Source organism: Schistocerca piceifrons, chromosome 6, assembly GCF_021461385.2.
Source record: "Schistocerca piceifrons isolate TAMUIC-IGC-003096 chromosome 6, iqSchPice1.1, whole genome shotgun sequence".
Taxonomy (NCBI): Eukaryota; Metazoa; Arthropoda; class Insecta; order Orthoptera; family Acrididae; genus Schistocerca; species Schistocerca piceifrons.
In genome coordinates, this window is record NC_060143.1 from 107592569 (window position 1) to 107616548 (window position 23980).

Consider the following 23980-nt stretch of genomic DNA (forward strand, 5'->3'; position numbering starts at 1 on the left):
CATAATTTTATAAAATTCCTTACTTCTTTATTCACTACTATTCGTGTGTGGCGAATCAGACCAAATATCCCATATTTTTTCGATGTGAAATTCTAGATCGTCCTCCGTACAGCCCCGATCTTGCACCCAGTGATTACCATCTGTTCCTGCACTTGAAGAAACATCTAGGCGGTCAGCGGCTTCAAGACGATGACGAAGTCAAAACAGTGGTGATGCAGTGGTTAACGAGTCGGACGGCAGACTTGTATGAGGAGGGTATTCAAAAACTGGTACAACGTTATGATAAGTGCGTCAATATTGGCGGAAATTATGAAGAGAAGTAGATAAAGGTACAGGCTTTCATGTAAAAATAAAATTATTGAGATATCTTAGCACGTCTTTTTTAAAATTCAAAACGGTACTTACTTAAAAAATACGCCTCGTATATCCAGTGGCTAATGGTTCATCAGCTATTGAGCCGCGCGGGATTAGCCGAGCGGTCTAAGGCGCTGCAGTCATGGACTGTGCGGCTGGTCCCGCGGAGGTTCGAGTTCTCCCTTGGGCATTGGTGTGTGTCTTTGTCCTTAGGATAATTTAGGTTAAGTAGTGTTTAAGCTTAGGGACTGATGACCTTAGCAGTTAAGTCCAATAAGATTCGACACACATCCTTCTCATCAGCTATTGAGCTGTGCATTCTTCTTGACAAAATAATAAACAGAACAAAAGGGTATACAGATATATGTAACTGAAAACTGTTACGCTCTAACGAAAATAGATGCAGCACTTAAACGGCGAAAAACGAAGCACTGCTCAGTCACAATGAAGTTCAATATACCGTAAGGCTGTATTTTTTGGTTGGGCAATACTTCCCCTGCCCATATGCGCCATGCCGAAGTGAGCATGTGGCAGGAGTGCCTTCAAACTGCCCCGCACAATATTCCCACAGTGCTCGCCTGAAGCATTGTAACATAAGTGAATAAATTTCATGTTTATTTTCATATTAGAAAACACTTGTTTCACTAGCTTAAGGAAATAGTCACTGGAATGAAAAAAAAGAAGAAAAGGAAGTACGGCTTCTGATATATTGCCATAGGTAAGAAAGTTCAGTGTGTTTATGAAGTGGCAAAGTGCTCTCCTCCTTCTGTGCCATCAGTCGTCAAAATCTCGCTTCGATGTCTCGAGCAGTTTAGGGAATATGAGGGATGTTGTGAATATTTCATTTCCGCGGGCGTGAGATCGGGAGTGAAAGCGCTACATAGGATCCATTTTCTCGGGACAGGAGACAGATTGAGACCTCCTCCCAGAGTCTAAACCCAAATTCAATACGTTAGCTAAATTCCATACACAGCAACATATAGTGTAATACGCACCAAACGCATTTCATTGCAAACTTTTCGAATTTTGCGTAGTGTCTTACTAAAATCTGCATATCACAATAAGTATGACCATTAGCGAGATGATGGACACTTCGCCACGAAGCTGACATATAACGCTACAAGTAAGGCCAAAAACAAATATTTTCAATGAATAGTTTCTGTAAAACTGTTTGAGAAAGATTACAGGGTGCGTGCATTTCGGTTCTGTCTGCGCAGATCGTTGCCAGTCGGCGCGTTTGTAGTATGTGGACGCGTCGCAATATGCGCAGCGCCAGTGCAAATATGTGCGGAACGTGGGTATCGTGCTGTAGTGTCTTGTCACGTCATACGTGCTGCACGCGTCTCAATTTACAATTAGCTTTACGGAATGACTGGTTCCTGGACTCCCCCTTTAATATGTCCGTCCACTGGGCCGTGCTGTTCTAGGCGCTACAGTCTGGAGCCGAGCGGCCGCTACGGTCTCAGGTTCGAATCCAGCGTCGGGCATGCATGTGTGTGATGTCCTTAGTTTAGTTAGGTTTAATTAGTTCTAAGTTCTAGGCGACTGATGACCTCCGAAGTTAAGTCGCATACTGCTCAGAGCCATTTGAACCATTTTGAACCGTCCGCTGCAAGTAAGCACGGACTTTCCACTGGACGGATACGCAATTGGAATCGTGTGTTGTACCGAGGTGTCGCAGTGGGATGGTTCCTGTGTTTTGGATCACTGGTGCTTATTTCGCGGATCACGCCTATCCCTACTTGAAGACTTTTCTGCGAGGTGACAAGACCACATGCTGCAGTTCGTTTTGGCGAGCTCTCCCTGCCTTGGTTGCCTCACTTGGCAGCCTATGTCGTCCATGATTGACTTCGGCCTCATGCAAAAAGCGTGGTGAGCTCCATATCTGGCGGGCGTTATTATGTAGCGGCTGGCGAGGCAAGCTTTTGGTGTGTGCCCATTAGGCGTCGATTCTTGTTCTTGCCTGAGCATTCTACTGACCGTGATCTGGCCGATGCATTAAAGATATGCCAGCATCCTGAATGTCATTAGCGTCTAATGTTCATTTGACTGTAATTCCTGCTTTATGCTGTTCGTGCGTGCTTGTGTAAACTTAAATTCAGTATACAAATGGCTCTGAAAGCTATGGGACTTAACATCTGAGGTCATCAGTCCCCTAGAACTTAGAACTACTTAAACCTAACTAGCCTAAGGACATCTCACACATCCATGCCAGAGGCAGGATTGAAGCCTGCGACCGTAACGGTCGCGCGGTTTCAGACTGAAGCGCCTAGAACCGCTCAGCCACAACGTAATACACTACACTATTTAAGTATACTTGTGTTCTATTTCCATGGTGTTTTGTGGGTGGCCTGTGCGGTCTTTTATTTGCTGTCTAATTTGCGTTCTGAGTGTACGTTCTAGAATACATCCTGATGCTGTGCTGTTTTCACGAAAGCAGGCAATAACACCTTTTCGTAATTTTGCAAGTTTGTAGCCTATTGTAACAGCGGGTTCTGTATATTTACAGCAAGTCAGGATTTTCTTTTATTCTCATTTGCTCTATTGGTGTGTTTATTATTTTTCTAATCTAAAAGTCAGCTTCACTAGATTGAAGTATTTCCTTTGGTAAGTATTTGTGGCCTGAAAACGACCTCAGTTGCGTGCTCACGTGGTGCTATTGTGTTTAAGGGGTCTGCGTGCGGGTTTTCTTTCGCTTACTATGTAAATCTAATTTGTAATCTGTATGTTCTATTATCTGTTCTGAATCTAGCAAACTGAACCTCGTAAATGTAAAGCTCTTGTTAATAATTGAAAAGTTTAATTTCGGTCACAGCACTCTCCTCTTTCCGCTTCACAGACCAGCGTAACATATTTTTCTTTAAAATGTTTTATTAACATCTTGATCCGTCTGCTTCACTGACCTGTACAAAAGATTCTATTCTAGCAACTTCGGATTAATGGTGGCACTGTCTGCTTCTCTGATGTGTATATTTTGTCGTTCTTTTCAAATGTTGCTCGTTAACGGTTTCATTGATGTGTTTTGATAAGTTTTGAAGGTACTGAGGGTCTGATTCATTTATGAATTATGTTGCAGTTATGGTTTCACGGTCTGCTTCACAGGCGTGTACAACTCTTTACATGCCAGCTATAAGTTAGTGTTTATTGCGGGAACTAATATCTACCATACGTTAAAATTTTATGCGTTTTTTATCTACGTTAAATTCTTGCACGTTTATCAGAATCTAAAGATATCTTTTCAGTTTGCTGAGCCTTGAAATCAAAAGTTTGCCACTTGTGGCGAATGAGTTTTACTTATTATGTAACGTATAAGACAGGCTTGTGTGGTAAATAAATAATAATTTTTTAAAATTATTTTATTTACATTCAACACCTTACTTCTCCCAGATCCTAGATTCATATCAGTTCAATAAAAAACCGCTTTCTCTCAATTAAGTGCAAGATATATACTCAAATAATTATCTGTTTGCTAAATAAACCATTAGATGTCAATTAGTCAAGGCGACAAGCTGATTTAGTCAATAGTATTTACAACAACTATGCAGAGCAGAGCTGTGAGGATGAGTAATCTGTTTGAACAGCAGTTTGTAGAAATGGCTTGTTTCAGTATCAACGACGTCAGGAATACCAGGCTAGAAAAATAATTCATCGATGATTAATATAAAAGTATACTGCAGTATATAAAACTTCCATTGGAATTCAATAGGAGGTGTGGGAAATGTAGAACTGAAACATGGGTGTGACAAGGAGATTTCATATGACTGAAACTTTTCTCAGCACTATTTAATAGACTTTTCAGATCGTTGAGAAAAGAATATATGTTCTTGGACTACAACTGAATTGTCATCGTTATGCTAAAGCTGTTGTGTTGAGCTGTCTGCCCTAGTGCGAATAAACTTCAACAAGCAATAATGTAAGAAGACAGATTTTGAAAGTAGGCCGAATGTAAAATAAAACGCAATTAAAACATTTCGTATTGTAAAGTGTTGAACACAAAACGATAGAAATCAACAATGATGTTTTAGATTAAGTTGACCAGTTTTATGCAGTTAGATTAGTCTAAGTATATGGAAACAAGGCTGGGAGTTTTTAAGAAGCAAGGGGACTCTTTCTCAACTTACGAGACTTGTACAACGTTGACACAGATGAATGGTAAGATACAAAAAAAGCGGACATCGGAAATAATATTGCTGAAATACACAAAGGAGTTAGATGAGGTTGACCCCTTCCTCCCACTGTTTTTAATATACACATCTTGGTGACGTAACGAATCTTTGACACAGACTTTTTTTTAAATTAAAAATGTGGCTATTATTACTCTGATATTGTTGGCGACCACCTAGTTGTTAGTCAGAATTTAAATACGAAACTGTTTTTAATTTAAGTCAAACTGTCAGAAAATAAAATCTGAACTTCTCCATTGCGGAGACAAAATCAGGACTTTTTTTATGACACCAGACTAATGGAGTTAAGATCGAAATTAACAACCAGTCCACAGAGCAATTTAATACACTGAGATACTTTGGATGCAGTATTGCATGTGGGGCAAATAATGAAATACAAAATAAGTTAGATATGTTTATCTACTTCTGTGGAACTGTAATTAGAACGTTGGAAAAGAAAGTCTACAAAGATAATCTGCGTAAACTGGGCCCTTACGAAGAGAGATTAATAGAGTATAAAGCGTCTGAAATGAACTTCCTTAGTTACGTGGCTAGATAAACTTCAATGCATCCCGCAGGAAATGATGAGATTCGAGATGTACTGGATATACAGAACATATCTGACACTTTACAACAATCAAATAAAATCCAAACAACAAATAAACAGTGTGACAGATGCAAGAATCACTAAAACAATAAATGGAAACCAAGAGGAAAAGATCTTTACGAGCAACAATGAAGAGATGCCCTGATCACTTTTGAAGGAGATGGAACGGACCAAAACGCCTCAACCCGTAATGTAGATAATGATGGGGATGATAACTGTAGACAACACAACAGCTATCCATAGAAAGTAATCCTTTCATAGTATTCCCAAAACCAATCTAAGACCAGGAAGACGACGTTCAAAACGTTGATTGTGTAATATCGGAAAATAAAGCAAGAGGGATAGAAGAACCTGAACATAAAAGATAGAAATGTCTAGAGACTATTGAAGGCTTTTTTCCGGATTCGTGACTCTCGTTAACACAATGAAATATTCATTTCATCCCTTTCCAGCATTTAGCTTATTAGGTAACTGCAATGCTGTTTTAACGACGATTGTAGTCAACTAGAATAGATCAGGAAGGGAGACAATGCAATACCGTTGCCATGACAAGGGCAATGTTGCTGGAATATTTGCCACGATACTCAGAAGTATGCACTGTATTACAGGCAGTGTTGAGTGTAGCAGTTCGACTGTGATTTTAAAGATCACCTCTAGATAAGAAACGATACAGGACAGAACGATAATAGTTGGAATAATGATCACTAAAAAGAAACAAACTCTCAAGCTGTACGTCACTCAACAATAATTACGCTTCATTAAACCGATAGATCGTTGTTCCTAATTCGCCTGTGCGTAGTTAATGATACGTTCTATTAATATGCAGTCCATAGTTAGCGTCTATCTAATGACACCATGTTCGGCTCGAAATTTGGACGTAATTGGGTAATTAGTGGTTTAAAAAATATTCATCGTTTATTACTAATGATGAACAGTTTCAGCGTGTGTGATTACTTAATTTGGTCGTTCTCATCGCGAATGAAATTCAGTTTTGGCGATATTATGTAGCTCTAAAATCTATTGCTAATTTTTCAGAAATTCTATGGAACTATTTATTATCCATCGTCACTAATACACATGTTGGCTGATTACTGATTTCGACTGGTACTAGAAATGATCTATTCTAACAAGAAAAATGAAAAAAAGATAGTAACACCCTCAAGGAAAATGTCATTTACACTACTGGCCATTAAAATTGCTACACCACGAAGACGAAATGCTACAGACGCGAAATTTAACCGACAGGAAGAAGATGCTGTGATATGCAAATGATTAGCTTTTCAGAGCATTCACACATGGTTGGCGCCGGTGGCGACACCTACAACGTGCTGACATGAGGAAAGTTTCCAACCGATTTCTCATGCACAAACAGCAGTTGACCGGCGTTGCCTGATGAAACGTTGTTGTGATGCCTCGTGTAAGGAGGAGAAATGCGTACCATTACGTTTCCGACTTCGATTAAGGTCGGATTGCAGTCTATCGCGATTGCGGTTTATCGTATCGCGACAATGACGTTCGCGTTGGTCAAGATCCAATAACTGTCAGCGGAATATGGTATCGGTGGGTTCAGGAGGGTAACACGGAACGCCGTGCTGGATCCCAACGGCCTCGTATCACTAGCAGTCGAGATGACAGGCATCTTATCCGCATGGCTGTAACGAATCGTACAACCACGTCTCGATCCCTGAGGCAACTGATGGGGACGTTTGTAAGACAACAACCATCTGCACAAACAGTTCGACGACGTTTCCAGCAGCGTAGACTATCAGCTCGGAGACCAGGGCTGCGGTTACCCTTGACGCTGCATCACAGACAGGAGCGCCTGCGATAGTGTACGATAGTGTACTGAACCCACCGATTCCATATTCTGTTAACAGTCATTGGATCTCGAGCAACGCGAGCAGCAATGTCGCGATACGATAACCCGCAATCGCGATAGGCTACAATCCGACCTTTATCCAAGTCGGAAACGTGATGGTACGCATTTCTCCTCCTTACACGAGGCATCACAACAACGTTTCACCAGGCAACGCCGGTCAACTGCTGTTTGTGTATGAGAAATCGGTTGGAAACTTTCCTCATGTCAGCACGTTGTAGGTGCCGCCACCGGCGCCAACGTTATGTGAATGCTCTGAAAAGCTAATCATTTGCATATCACAGCATCTTCTTCCTGTCGGTTAAATTTCGCGTCTGTAGCACGTCATCTTCGTGGTGTACCAATTTTAATGGCCAGTAGTGTACCATCTCGACGTATTAAGGGGTGAACATATTTGTTTACAGTTACAATCATTAAGAAAAATATTAAATAGTTGCAATTTCAATTCTAAATTTCCACACTAGGCTTGGGGTCTCGTCAGATAATAATAAAGTCTTTCATTTTCTTCTTTCAACTGTGAGATGGGTTTTTTGCTTTTGTCCTCGCTGTTCCTATTGTGGAAGACCAAGTCTTGGTATTAACTTCACTTTCTAAGTGCAATGTCTTTGCTGATTACATCCCACAAATGTCTCAGTATTACGACATCTAGAAATATGCAGTTCATATAATTTGTTACATTCTGAAATTCATTTCCTGAGCATTTTTTCTCATTTCAACTAAGCAGTTCTCACATCACATTAAAATACCAATCCATATATAAATCTTGACCTATTTTTCACTCCAGTGTGCACTGTAGTTCATGGACACGGTTCGTCGCAGACCAGCTGAGATATTCACATAGTCCCTGATTATTTCTCTTTCCCCTTCTTTTCAAAACAAATTCACGATAACAAGTGGAAAATACCAGTGAGCTACACAAATGTCCGTAGTTCCTCCCCCTAATTATTCCGTTTTCTCTCCCATCTACTATTATAACCTACTCCCTTTTCGGAAAGGTCCTTTACAATTTCATTTGAAAAATTCGTTTCTTAATTTTATCTTGAATTTTCAATATATTGAGCACATCAGATTGTCAGTTGGGCACATTAACCTGTGCAATAATAGTTGGTGTGTGTTTATTGTCTATCCTGAGAAGATTAATGAACCATGATTCGGCATTTTGCTGGTGTTGATCAAATGGTTGAAATGGCTCTAAGCACTATGAGACTTAATATCAGAGGTCATCAATCCCCTAGACTTAGAACTACTTTAACCTAACTAACCTAAGGACATCACACACATCCGTGCCCGAGGCAGGATTCGAACCTGCGACCGTAGTAGCTGCGCGGTTCCAGACTGAAGCGCCTAGAACTGCTCGGCCACAGCGGCCGGCGGTGTTGATCACCGGTGATTCTTCAGCTGTGCTGCGGATTTCGTCTCAACTACAACAGAGTGCTGCAAATGTCTATCCACTCCTTCATCTTATGTATTCTTACTAATCCAACTTATTCTGATTTATTTAAAAACTCCTACAATTTCGGATACCGAATTAACGAGTCAGTAACAAAAAATCAACAGTTGGGGAGACCTTGCAACCAAGAGTAGCAATGTCTGGAATGCCATAATAGGAGTTGATCTTCACTTATGTGTCACATCAAATCAAATTTACATGCTTCTGACGCTTAAAGTAGCTTACAAGGCAGACCACATCCTATATCTATAATGACGCAGCTGTTATGAACCGAAACACAAGGCATTCCTTCGGCCTATAGGGACTAGTACGAAGAACGCGTTACGGATTTCGTGGACGTTATAGATACCGAAATGCATCTTATATGAATTTTTTTCAGTCAACAATAGACGTCTTGCATGGAGAAAACGTCTACCTACTGGATTTGTTCTGAGCTAATCGACTCATATTACGTAAAAATTGTACTCTGTTATACAGTAAAGCTCATTGAAATGACTAAAACAGTTTCGGCTTTGGGTAACGGTGACAATGGTTTTGGGGAACTCTCACGATCACCATCATAATTGCCCCCTATGAAAAAAAAACCTGTCCGTTATGCATAGTAGCCATATACATAAGTTTTTAGGACGCAGTTGCGACCAATATTAGCACATAAGTAAGTGGTTTTGTAGGAAGACAATACCCCAGCGTCATCACTAAATACTGGTACTGCAAAAGTGGGCGAGAAGGTATTCAAAACAATTCCTCGCCTACGCGAAGTTTTTCTAATGGCTTCGGAGGGTGAAATAATTGTTTAACGGAGATATTATCTCTGCTTCAGTTGAGTGTCAAGCAGTGTTGAAAACAGGTTTCTATTCTATGACAATTGTACGTTGTGTTTCAGTGTCTTTGCATTATATGTCTATGATCGATAGATGAAGTAACGGGAAGCAGCTTATGTTAGAGAACAAATGATTGTTGCCTCTTCCCGGCGGTAACTCCTGCTAGAGACCAAATGTTCGTTGCCTCTTCCTGGCAGTTATGCTCCTGAGAGGTGGCAGAGTGTAGGCATTCTGCGGCGTGCATATGTCTTGGGTGTTACCTATCGTACAGTTATCTTCTCCGTATGAAATGGGGTATGCCTGGCCAATGAAAAGTTCCTGATTTGATTTTAAAACATTTTTCTCTGCTTATAGACAGATATTCTTAAGGTTTCCTTGTTGAAAATCACTGTCAACTTATTGGCGTATGGAGTATGCAGAACATCTGGTAAGTAGAACACCTCTACGTCAGCGAAATCTCGTCACCCCAGCGCCTAAAAATGCTGAAGGCTGCCTGGTGTCGCCGAAAAGTTGCATTGAAGATGGCGTCTCTACCAAAAGTTGTGGTTCATGACGTAAACTATCAGGCGCAGACGTTTGATGCAAAGACTTTGAAACAGACTTTATAACTATCTTTTAGCGATATACGGACTGAGTTCAGTGCAAATTATGAAGAGTAATAAGTATTGTGACTAAAATTGATTCACCTAACGAGGATATCTTCGGTTATGTCATAGTTTTTGTAACTATAAAAACTCTTTTGTAAATCATCATAATTAATGAAACGCATCGTAAAAAGAAATTAAATCAATACTATGCTTATGTCCGGCAAATTTCATTTGTTGCTCTTTTTTGTAGGCTCTTACAAACATAATCTAATGGATCAAATTACATTTTTTTCATTCAATAGAGAGACTCACAGTAATTAAATCGGTATCTTATTGTTCCTATGGCGTGAGTAAGTATACAAGCAGTAAGATTCTTATACTACTGTAACGTATATTGTCATTAGCAGACATTAGCAGTTTAAAATCTGGGTATGCCATACACAAAGATTGACCTATCCTTTATGGTTTCGTTGGGTCCCTTTTATGCTACATGTCATTTTCATTGATTAGTATGATTTCAACTAGGACTATCGCTTTAATGGTACTGAAATAGGAAATGAAGCTGAGTAAGTATGCTGTGTTGGAGACGCATTCGGTTAGTAACACTGTCATGAAATCGAAATAAAACTAAGGGAACTAAACTGTAGACGTAAATTTCATCTCAGTTAAGTTGAAATATCTATTGCTCCAATACTGCATTCCCATCAACCGTGCTTACTGACATAAATGCACCATTAGCAAAAGCGTGGCGTAAAATACTGCGTCGTAGAACTTTTTCCCCTTAGTCACGTGTAAAAAAAAAGAACTCTGCGAATGAGAATTGCGGCCTAAAGCTCTCTTCGCTGCCCGCGCTCCACGTTCGCTGCGTGATCACACATTATAGCAGCATAAAACCGGTTGCCCCCAATTCCGCTGCGCTGTATTTCATGCGACGGGTTAACTCGGACTAAAATTTAAGGGGAATTACCAAACAATGCTCCGGGGAAGGCGGTAGTACTTACGACAAGCGCTGCTTTCATTCTGTTCCTAATCCCGGCAGTTTCCACTGGACACAAAGAGGGCAGGAATTACAAATTGTTCTAGCCAAAACCTGCATTTTATCTCTTCCCTGACGTACTAATTATTCTGTAATGAGCACAAATCTAGGTATAATGCTTTGCCTTCCAGTAATAATTAATATCGTAGTGGCTACCTACAGGAATCACAGATTCCCTGTCTCCTGATATTCCGGCTTTTGAGCAATACATACGGTGCGTCACAATTTTCATTTCTTTCAGACTTCGATTTTGTGTTATAGAACAGGGCCAAGCTAACATCGTGCTATTTATTTACGGGTCTGTAAACTGTGTGAACTCATAATGATTTTTTTTTGCAGTTTTAAAAACGCAAAATCATACCTGTGTTAAGAACTCTTCCTGGTTTAGTCTCTGATGAAGGGATTTAATTGTATTCACGGGAAGTCATCTGATTACTGAAACACAACTCGTACGATTTCTGTCTTAGTTTTAAATATACACAATCATGTACAAGGATTGCCATAAATTGACTTCCACGAAATGCCAACAATTGTTATTAATACTGCTGTTATTACTATTATTATTCTTATTATTAATATCACTATTTACGGTACCCAAACTGCTGTAGCTCATTCTATTATCATTTTCAGAAAGGTAGCATTGAGATATTTCATGTTGTTCCGATCCAGTTTTTTTTTTCGTAGTTAGTATATTTTCTCTGTTACCAATCTACATACGCAAGAGGAAATTTCCTTGCTCACTGACTCAATAGCGCCCGGACCTAATCGCTAAGTACAGAAACTTGAAATTTGGTGACCGTGTTGATCTTACACTGTAGGTATCTTTTAAGAAGGTTTTTTTCGAAATTACACCCCTAAGCGGCTGAAATAGAGGATGATAGGTTGTTTGAAAACATGTTGCTATTAAGGCAATTTAGACGGATTGCTACTAGCATAGGTTGGTGGTCGCTACCGGTATCTCCTCCTCTTTTATTCCTCATGTCTAGGAGTGATTTTCTTAGCCAAGTCCCACTAATTGCAAAGTGTTCTCTATCTGGTTCCCCATTTTGCCTTCTGGTGAATCCCACGACACATTGTTACAATGTTAATGGGGGTTGAACACGCCGCATAAGTCTATGAGACGTTCTCCATTGTCATTTCTGGTGCCCAATACATGCTGCCCTAAAATCTGCTGCATCCTAGAGTTCTCATTCAAAATTTTTGCATTAAAATCACCCATCAGCAGGAGGAAATCTCCTTTTCGACACTTTTGCAGCGTTTTTTGGAGTTTTCTACTGTATAAAACTTGTCTTTCTCCCCATCAATCAGGCATTTCTATTGGTGCATTTCCTTGTACTATGGTCACTCTTCCATCCCCCGTAGCAAAGCAAGCGACTATGATTCTCTGTGTAATTGAGTGTCACTCTATCAAAGACTGCTTTGTTCTCCCGTCTAGTATTAATGCCACTCCTTCGCTGAGGCTGTATCGTTCCATTTCTTGTACCGCTTCCTTTTGTTTCCCTGTTTGCCACATTGTTCTCACGTTCCAAAACCATATTCGTGTCACCTTCCTCATTGACGGGATTGCCATCTTTAAATCCGTCTGAATGTTGTTATTCTCTGTCCCAGTTTCTATGAGATCGTGTTGTCATGTTCAAGGGGTTATCGGCCCTGACGCCCTAGATCGATAGGAAGGCTGCCGTCTTGACTCCAATCTATCTCATAAGAGTTTTCTGTCTGGGTTTTCTCCCGTAGCCTTTGAGGATCCTCTCTCTCTCTGCAACGCAGCAGCTACAGGTTTTGGTCCGCCCTGGGTATTTTATTTCCCCGTACTCACCGCATGTATTGAGCGTTCCTCTATCCGCCACCTGGGGAAGCGCCCGCGGGGGACCAGTAACTCCTCACGGGAACATTGCCTTAATAGCAACTATTTTTAAACAGGTGTCGTGGGTTTCACGAGACGGCAGAGTAGAAAACCAGATAGACCGCTTTGAAGTTAGCAGGACCTGGCGAAGATCATTCCTTGACGTGAGGAATAAAAGAAGAGCCGATATCGGTTGCAACCACCACCTTATCTAAAGTAGCTGCACACAAGAGACATTTAGGGCAGAAAGAGATTAGGTTTAATTTTGGAAATATGGGCAATACAAAAGTCCGACAGCAGTTCGGATCCAACTGAGAAATCGTTTTGAAATGCATATCATGGGAATCGAAGAGAACAACATTTAGTGTCAATGGGATGCAGTGAAAACTACCTAAGCACAGACTGTTGAAGAATTTCTTGGAACAAAGGTCCACAGTAGACAAGAAAGGATCTCTGACCATACTTCGGATGCAATATAGCAGAGGAGAAAGACAAAACACAGAGTAAATTTCACACAGTCAAGGGAAGTAAAAGAAGAAATCCAACAGGAACTTTGCATATTAAGTAGGATGGAGAAAAGGGGTTTCAGGAAAGATAAGAGAACATCCATCAATAGTCTCACAGCTTAGGTGGAGGCAGCAGTTAAAAGAGGCTACAGCAAGACCCTGTATATCATCACAAGCAAACTGTCAAATAATAAATTTGGGGATGGTATGTCAATCAAGGAAGACCACTCACAAATTGAGAAGACCAAGTGGAGATGTGGAAACAACATTTTGAGAACGTTGTGAATAACGAAACTGCAGACGAGACTGTAACTCAGCTGAAAGTGGTCGTGGAAGGACTTCTGTAAGATATATCATCTAACGTAGAACCACCATCCGAAGAAGAAATCGCTAAGGCAGCCCAACAAATAAAAAATGGAAAATCTCCAGGCGTGCACATCACTCCAGTCACCTACAGTAAATCCCTCTCCAACCGCAGGATTTTTGTATCCACTGCTAAGTGTCGTATGGATGAATGAAAAAGTACCGAATGATTGGAACAGAGGCTTTTCATCAAGCTCTCCAACGAAGGAGACCTATTGGTTTGTGATAATTAGACAGGCATCACCCTGCTGTCAATCCCAAGCAAGAGCCTCTCGTGAATAATCCTAAATCGGATAAAAGCATATGTAGACAATATTCAGGGAAAGTCGCCCCTACGTTGACCAGATAAACATCTTGAGAATAATAGCTGAATATTCATATGAATATCAATCGCCGCTTTACATGCTAAGGCCTTCGATAATGTAATCAGAACAAAAATATGGAGCTCATTGCAAACTTTTGGAAATCCCAAGAAAATAATTGCTCCTGACAAGTGCATGTGTTAAAACTACACGTGCCAGGTTCAGCATCAAGGTCTGCCTTCAGATCCAATATCAGTCAAAACAAAAGTTAAGAACGGCAGCATACTCTCACCGATACTATTTAACGTAGTACTGAATTATGTAATGACACAAACAATGGATAAAGTGAGAGGAATAAAATGGAGCAATGGAACACGCCTGTCAGACCTAGATTTTGGTGAAAACCTTTGCCTTCTATACCGCAGCCTCAACGATATGCAAAAGGAAGTAGAAGATCTGAAACTTGCGGTGAAAAAAGTCGGTACCTTGTAAGTAGGATTACACCATATGGTGGTGCAACAGAGGACATTAACTGCCGCGTCAACAAAGCAAAAGGGGCGTTGACAACTCTCAGCTCTATCTGGAGGTCAATGGAAATAACATTGAGGACCAAATTGCGGATATTAGAAAGTATGTAAAACCTGTGCTTCTATATGGATGTGAAACATGGAAACTGACGACGCAGTTAATCCATAAGCTGCAGACATCGGACAACAGATGTCTGACGATCATCATGGGGATATGGAGGTCTAACAAATGGCTTCTCTAACGAAACACTCTCCGGAAAGAACCGACCAGTAGCCAGTTGAGCTGAAAATAAGAAGCAGGAAGTGGCAATGGTTAGGACATACACTTAGGAGATCAAATTAACACATTGCGAAGGAAGCAATTTATAGAATCCCTGAGGGAGCCGAGGCACACAAAATGACGTGGAGGCGTGAAGCAGAAGATCAGCAGCAAGGAATAGGATGAGCAGAAGTGACAATACTTGCAGAAGACAGAAGAAAAGGGCCATCCATTGTTGCTGCCCTATGCTCCACGCAAGGAATTAATAATAAAATTAAAAATAGGACAATTCTTTAGCTAGAACTATGAAAACTGTTTCTCGGGCAGAAGTTAAAAGAATCTTGTTTCAGCAGTTTTGGAAATTCAATCCTTAAGTTCGGGTAACAGTGAGTGGAAGTTATTCTACATAAATTGTTAAAGAAGTACTGGTGCTTTTTTTAAAGCTCCATTTACCTAAATTAGTATTTGATTTTTCGGTTAGCGAAAAATACGTGTTTGCTTTTTTTTTTTTTTTTAATGAACCCCTATGGGGATAAGAAATCCTATCAAAATATTTTGGTATGGAGCATTTTTAAAGAATCATTGAAAATTTGTATCAGGCTTCTATGTTGGATATAAAAAAAATTCTGGTACATGTTTCAGTGTTTTTTGAAACTCAGTGCCTAAGCTGGTGCAGTAGGAGATGCAAATATTGATGAAAATCTTTTGTCGTATTAAACTTTTAAGTTAAACCTATGAGAATTGGTGTCTAAGTTCTTGGTTACGAATAAAGAAATAAATGTTAGTGGGTGAAAGTTTCTATGGAAATGTCGCCACAGGAACTCTAAAACCACGTAAAACGTCCGACTCTAGGTACCAGAATAGCTTTTTGATCAGAAATACATTCGGAAAAGACCATGTGTCTATGGCGTTAAGTAGCTTCTATAGTTGGGAAGGTGCTGCATCTGTGAACTGAATCAGAGAAAGCTATCCAGCAGTCACCACAACAAATTGGCTTTGTTATAATTGCTTTGGAAAAGAGATGGATCTTTAGTTTTTACAGTAGGTCTAATGTATGTTTATAATACACTTTTTGTTGTAATTACTACAGAATCTATTGATCACGATGACAAAATAGGAACCACGTTTTAATGCTACTCCGTCTACAGGAATATCTGTTTAAAATCACTGTTTATTGATTGTTGTTTTATATACGAATAATGTGCGTAAGAATATACAAATTCAATTAAATGTTTTAAAAATGTGCAAATCTCATACCAAGAACTGTTTTATTAAATCTGACGGACAGCTGAGCACTGCTGGAATTTGGCTTGTGACTTGGGGGAAATAATCAATATTCTTCATAGTTTCGTAATACGATTGCTCAGACTCTGTTTGAATAATATTCATCTGGATTGTGTTATCCACTCGAATGATCCCAATAGCAAATTTCTGATTTCTGAAATACGAGATGATGAGTAGTTTCGCTACCGACAGAGGGAGGGTTTAGACAAATTTCTGAATTCCAGGGAAAGGCTGTCGGTGTCCATTAAAACCCGGTATCTTTGGAATAAAGCATCACAATGACGTTAATAAACAACTACATCTTTCAATGGTAAATTTTTTCGCACTACGTAACGATATCCACGACATTCTTAAACGTATTTTATGCAAAAGTCCGTTTCTGGTTGCTGGTTGTTCTTTATACATATAATCCAAGTACTTTCTACTCCTTGCCAAACATGGCGTATAGATCCTCAGAAGTTAAGCGGAGTTAGAACGGAAATTTTTTTTCACATTTTCGGATTTTTATCTAATTATAGAATTTGCAATTTTCTGAATAAAATGATATATATACTCACATGGGAAGTATTTTATTTTATTTTTTAAATATAATTTACATCTGTTGAAAATGTTAAAATTTGTACGTGCATTTCATCAAGACCTAGCGAAATCAATAATTTCTTATGTAGAAAGCTGTGGATTGCTGTGTTATAAAGGTTAGGTTACGTGTTTGTATTGGCCATATCCAGAAGACGATGAGCACCAGGTCGAGGAAGTTAAAACGAAGTTTGAGAGACAAGACACTTTCTGATGTTAAAACCATAAGAGTCAGGCTGACAGACAAAATAATTGATGAACTACAACAGTGTTATGGGATGGCCATTAGAAATAATACTGAGGATCTGTTGAAAATGAAGCAGGCAGTATGGGCTACCTTCTCCCACAGACTGTCAACTGATCAAAAACCAGTACACCATCTTTGCCCTCCTGGACCTGATTCATGGTGCGATTACCGCAATGCCCAGTACTCAAACAGTTCACACAGCCATAAACATTCCACCCCAGAAGTAGTCATGGGTATCATAAAACCTATGTACAGAGACCTGGCAAATCCTGAATTACTGAAGAAATGTCTGCATGGTCAGACTCAAAATCCTAATGAGTCGTTCAATAGTCGTATATAGACTCTCTTACCAAAAAATGTTTTTGTTGGAATGAAGACACTAAAGTGGGGGGACAGTAATTCTGTTATTGCTTTCAATGTTGGCAACATTGGTAGAGTTAAAGTCCTACAGCATATGGGAATCAATCCTGGAGCAAACTGCATCAGAGAACTTGAACGGGTGGACAAGGTTCGCGTTGATAAAGCGGAGTATGCAACACAGTTAGCCACTAAGGAGTCCAGATAGAAGAAAAGAAGAAAAAACTTGTAAAAGATCAAGAGGCTGACACACAGTGTGGTGCAGGGTTCTTCTGGGTGACTAAAAAAAAAATTAAGCAAATTTTAAGTGAGTTACAGTCTTTTGAAACTTTAGAGGCCAATCCTAAAAATTTTTATTTTCTGTTGCATTTTTCTCTAAATTTCAGAAACCACTTCGAGTAGAGTATTAAAATTTTCATGGAGTAATAACATACATACGCTGAGTCTGCTGAACTAAATGAGGAACATAATGTTATGTATAATTAAAATTATTTAGCATAACGTACAAAAAAAGTAAACAAAATATTAACCGTGTAATTAAAAAATTGTATTTCCGAAAGCAGTGCCTGAAGTGCAATTATTGTAGTTCAGTAGACTCAGAACATACAGTTTAATGCCCTGTAAAAGTTTCATGTCAATTGCTACAGTGGTTCCTGAAATACAGGGAGGCCAAGTCACTAAATTTAACTTTGTTGGGATAGGGCCTTCCAACTTCCCTTAATACGAAAAAAATTACTCTGTAGTTGAAAGGCTTTAATTATGTAAAGGAAAATTGATTTCTTTTTGCGGGACATCACAGTCTACGGATATTAAAGCAAGAATATAACCGTTTCCTTGCAGAGTGCTAGGCTCAGGTAGGTACGTCATTCAACTCTGCTTCCGAATACGGACCTTCGATAGTCATAAACGCAGAAATGGGTGTTTTTCACAGTCACAGAAAAGTAAAGATGAGAAATCACAAGCCATGCAACTTTGGAAAGGCCTGATAATAAGTGTACCTAACCTCAAAACAACTAACAGGTAACAGGATAAGCACACTTCTTCATAATATAGTCACATGTGGTTTTTAGAATGCGTACTAGGAAGTGCAGAACTGTTCACGTATTTAAATATAAGCCACGGGTGCTTCGTTTCAATAGTTTTTCAGTCTCCTAAGACACAACGTTTCGTAGCCGTTCTGTGCTTCACTGAGTATATTTTCAGTTTGTTGATAAGATCCGTTCTGCTAGATTGTAGAGCACTGGTGTCCACAATACTCTATAAGTGCCATTTGAACTTAACTGTCTGATCGCTAATGTAGTCAATTTTTCTGAGTAGGGCGTTAAAGTGACTTTTCCACCCATTTTCGCAAAATTGTTTGAATGCATATTGGCAATTTGCTTCACTAAATGTTATTTCCGCGCCATGTCGTTTCGTTTTATTATTATGTGTAAATATTTCAGAGATGTGACTAAGTTTATAACAATATCGTTAACGATCTCGTATTTATTTATTTGTTCGTCCATGGATCACCTAAAACTGGCGAAGAATTTTTCAAATTGTTAAATAAAAACATCTAGCTCAAACATACATACATCTTCTACATACTAATAGTACATGTAAAAACTTTGACTGTCTGTTTGAACACGCTTTTTTCCAAAACCACAAGACGAAAATTCAGGCGTTTCCACAGCTAACTTGAGCGTGGATTGAGGAAATATGTAGGCTCCACCACATCAGAATCAGATCATGGATAAAAAAGTTCGTAATTTAAAGTTTTGTCTAAACCGGTCGGGTCTGTCTGTTTGAGCATGCTAATCTTCGAAACTACTAGACGAATTTTCAGAGGATTTTCATAGCTAACTTCAGCGTATCATGGGGCAGCATACGAGGCGTGATCAAAATGTATCGGGAATTTTTGTTTTTCTTATTTGTTCATCAACATCAACTTGGTCCCCTACAAAGTAATCCTATTCAGATATAATACACTATGCCAGAGCTTTTTCCAATCTTGGAAGCACTTCTGGAACAATCTTTCCATTATGGTGTTCAGCTCCTTGAGCGATTCTGTTTTTATCTCATCAGTGGTGACAAAATGACGTCCTTTCATGGTTGTCATCAGCCTCAGTCACAGAAAAAAATTGGAGAGGGCCATGTCCAGCGAATACGGTGGCACAGGTAACATAACGGTTTTGTTTTCGCCATAAAATCACGAACATGCATTGAGGTGGGATCGGGAGCATTGTCGTCATGCAGTTTCCACAAGTGGTTTTGTTACAGTTCGGTCATTTTCTTTGGATTGTTTCACGAAAATGATGCATAGCGTCTAGGTAGTTCTCCTTACAAACCGTACGACCATAAAGCAGGAAAACATGATGCACTGTAATCGAAGTATGATCGAACGTGTCGAGTTTTTTGCGGTCTTGGCTTTTCAGGCAGTTTCCATTGGGATAATGTGGCCTTGGGTTCAACGTCATACCCGTATACCCGGTTATCATTATTTTTTTCAACCTTCTTTATAAATACTGGACTGCTGTCGACTTCATTCAGCGATTCCGGGGAGGTATTTATGCGACGTCGTTTACGGTGGAGGTCCAACAATTTCGGAACAAACTTTGCTGCTACGCATTTCATGTCAAAAACATCCGACAAATTGCTTGACATGAGCGAAAGGATATGCTGACATCATCACCAACCTCTCTGATGGCGATCCAATGATTTTCCAGAACGCCGGCCCATGTGGCCGAGCGGTTCTAGGCGCTTTAGCCTGGAACCGCGTGGCTGCTACGGTCGCAGGTTCGAATCCTGCCTCGGGCATGGATGTGTGTGATGTCCTTAGGTTAGTTAGGTTTAAGTTGTTCTAAGTTCTAGGGGACAGATGACCACAGATGTTAAGTCCCATAGTGCTCAGAGCCATTCTAACCATTTGATGAAGGCAGCACGATGCTATCAGAGTTGTTTATTGGTCCTCTTACACAAACGTAGTGCCTGCAGGTACTGTCATCTGACAGAGGATAAGTGTTAAATTCTCGATCTAGGCACGACAGTGTAGACTCGCTGCTCTTCCTCAGAGAAGTGACCACGGGTGGTTAGAATTAGGTGGGCCAGTGGCCACCCTAGTGGCAGATAATATGTAATGAGGGTGGCGAACCGTGAATTGGTGCTACTCACATGTGGCTGGCAGGATTTTAGTTTGTACCTCAGCCCATGAGGCAAAAGTAGAATCTCGAGCAGGCAGCCTCGTGGAGACAGCAGCAGAGTGAAGGCTACCTGAGGGTCAGGTCAACGTTTAGCGGTCATTGGTTCGCAGCCTGGCTGTGGTGATGGTAGCTGTATCAGAGGAGCATCCGTGACCCCATAGTATGGACTGTCACACAGCGGTCCTTGATGCTTAGCGTGCTCGGCTAGCCTGTGAATATATATGTACAAGGTCAATGTGCTTCCAGATGCAGAAAACAAGCACTACTGCATACTTGACTGGCGTCAGAATTTCCTTAAGGATAGCCACTGCCTGGAGAAGTGAATCGCTATTGAGGACACTGCCGTTATGCCGAAAAGGTATTTTGGCTGCCTGTGACTATCACTCTTGTTTCTTGTTGTTACCTTAATATCATGCTGTACTCCAGTTCTACGATTTTATCTCTACTACTGGTGTTTACTGACATGTATTTATACACGTTTAAGAGACACTGCTATTGATTACACCATGTGAATATTCGGCCAATTTTACTGTCAGAGTATCGTTACTTAAAGATAAAACTATGCTTTACACGGCTGTGTCGTCAACGAACGATATGTCCTTGTTGCTCGCACTCCAGCTTAGGATCACCACATCGAAAATAATCGCGATCCTGTTCCTTAGGATTGTTTCGACATTAGCTTCGTATTTTGTCATCTAGGTTAATATGCTGTTCATAGGTGCCACTCAAGTATTCATGAAGATATTCCATATGCTTGAATTTTATTACCATTCACCCTTCCATTATGACATTGAACACCTTCCACTACAACAACAATTGGTAATTTTTTGACATTTGATTGCCATCATAGCTCCCGAGAGATAATATTTATGATACTATGAGCTGAATTTCATGGAAGTAATGCTTCCAAAACACATTTTTATTGCTAATTAAAAGTTCATTATTCACAGTGCACCTCTAAATTAAATATTTCCACCTGTAAATTGTCAGTATTGCTTATTAAAATTGCCACAACTCACTTATTGGCAACGATGAAGTATATTATAAGCTAGTACTCATAGATTAACTTAGTTCGGTCTTTGTACTATGTATTAATACCACTAATTCGAATGTCAGCTACTGAAGGTAGCAGCTATTGGTGTTGCTCTCCATGTTACAGAAAAACTAAAATGTTGTCCGTTGTCATAGCAAAATTATAAAATGTTGTCCGCTATGCTACAGAAGAACTACTCGTATACTAGTTGGCCCATGTTATAGCAAAACCATAACATATAGCTGCCATATTATGGCAAAGGAATAACAAGTCGCCCTTCATGACGCAGCCTAACTGTAAGAAAGTTGCCACATGTTACAGCATTTTGCAGTGCAACCCTTTTTCAATGTTACCATTTTAGATGTTTTTGGGTGGTCAGTTAACATGGTAACTTCTGTTACCCAGCACCCGCAATATGGTGGCCGAAATAGGGTCTCAGGTACTTTTGAATGGGATAATGATGGTAAGTTGAAATGGTGACTCTCATTACTACACACGTGCATTTATCTCAACTCAATTCAAGCATGACAAGCAAGGAGACTGTGTCATTATGAATGTGCATATATCGGTGAGTCTAATGATGACACCAACCAGGCAAGCGGAGACTTTTTCTGGCAGACACCTCATTGTAACAATTTTCCACGTTGCAGGAAAACTGTGACAAGTTGCCCCATGTTACAGAAAAGTTGTCACAAGTTGCTCTCCGTGTTACAGCAAAACGGTGACAAGTTGCCTCTCAGTTTACAGCGGAACTTTGACATGCTTCACTCAAAGTTACAGCAAAACTAAAACAATCTGTCACTATCCTTCCCCCTCCATATTACATGTGGATGATGGATATCATTGGGTGTAATGATGATCAACTGACACACTGACGCCGGCCGTGGTGCCGAGCGGTTCTAGGCGCTACAGTCTTGAACTGCGCGACCGCAATGGTCGCAGGTTCAAATCCTGCCTTGGACATGGATGTCTGTGATGTCCTTAGGTTAGTTAGGTTTAAGTAGTTCTAAGTTCTAGGGGACTGATGACCTTAGAAGTTAAGTCCCATGGTGCTCAGAGCCATTTTACACAACGACTGCTGTTACTCCAGTCATGGTGACTATCATTATTCTGAACATATGGGTAGGACCAAAACTGAGGAACAAACATCCTAGGTCATGTTATGTGTCGGTATATGAAATTACAAAATAAAAATAATAACAGAAAATATACAATGTTTATGGACCCGAAAAATGTCAGTCCATAAGTTTAAGTAAACAAGAATCAGTTAAATTTTTCAATGAAACCCTCGATAGAATACTAGGAGTGACCCATGAGGAAACTCTTCAGTTTCAATTTGAAAGCGCGTGGATTATTGCTAAGGATTTTAAATTTGAGTGGTAGCTTATTAAAAATGGATGCAGCAGTATACTGCACACCTTTCTGCACAAGAGTTATGGAAGTCCGATACAAACACAGGTTTTATTTCCGCCAAGTATTAAATGAGTGAAAGCTGCTTATTCTTCGGAATAAGCTAATATTGTTATCAAGAAATGATAGTAAGGAGTATATATATATATATATATATATATATATATATATATATATATATATATATATATATACAGGCCAATGTCAAAACACCGAGACTCACGATCAGGGTTCGACACGAGGTTCGTGAACTCACACCACTTATTGCCCTAACAGTCCAACCGTCCGTTTGTGAGCCAAAAATATCCTTTTAGAATGTGAAGCGTTAACCCAAACTATAATACCATACGATATAAGCGTATGAAAATAAGCAAAGTAGACTAATTCTCGTGTCGAACGATCACTTACTTCAGATACCGTTCGAATAGCAAAAATGACAGCATTACGTCTTTGAACAAGATCGTGAACGTGGCTTTACAAGACAGTTTATGATCTCTTCGAATGCCTAGAAATTTCAACAGTTCAGTTTCACTAATCATATACCCATTCTGTGAAGTTAAAACGTAAGGTTTTGTTGATTGTTGAACTGTGTGTTAGAAGCTATAAAAAGTAAGTCTTACTGTGATTTAGTGTTAGTTTATTTTCTGCAAGCTGTGAACTTGTCATGAACTGCACTATTTAAATCCGAGCCAATGTTGCACACAACATCATTTACTACCAAGCTAGTGTCATCAGTAAACAGAAATATTTGAGAGTTATCTGTAATACTAGAGGGCATATCATTTGTGTAATTAAGGACCAGAAGTGGCCCCAACACTGATCCCTGCAGAACTCCCCACTTAACTGTACCCCATTCAGACTCCACATCACAGCCATTCTTAACACTGTGAATAATGATGTTCTGCTGTCTGTTGCTAAAGCAAGAGGTCAACCAATTGTGAGCTACTCCTCATATTCTGTAATGGTCCTACTTCTGGAGCAATATTTTGTGATCAACACAATCAAACACCTTAGTTAAATCAAACAATGTTACTAGTGTTCGAAACTTTTTGTTTAACCCATCCAGTACCTCACAGAGAAAAGAGAATATAGCATTTCCAGTTCTTAAACGACTGCTCAAGCTGCACTGTACAATTGATAGTAAATTGTGTGATATTAAGTGTTCAATTATCCTTACATACACAGCCTTTTCAATAACTT

The 23980-nt window shown here is 39.7% G+C and overlaps 1 non-coding gene across 1 annotated transcript; it reads left to right on the forward strand.

The window, feature by feature from the left end:
- The first annotated feature begins 19870 nt into the window (after positions 1-19870).
- Positions 19871-19954, forward strand: Trnas-gga. Its single transcript is given in 2 exon segments — positions 19871-19910; positions 19920-19954. It is a non-coding gene; the product is annotated as a tRNA-Ser (tRNA).
- The last annotated feature ends 4026 nt before the right edge of the window (positions 19955-23980 follow it).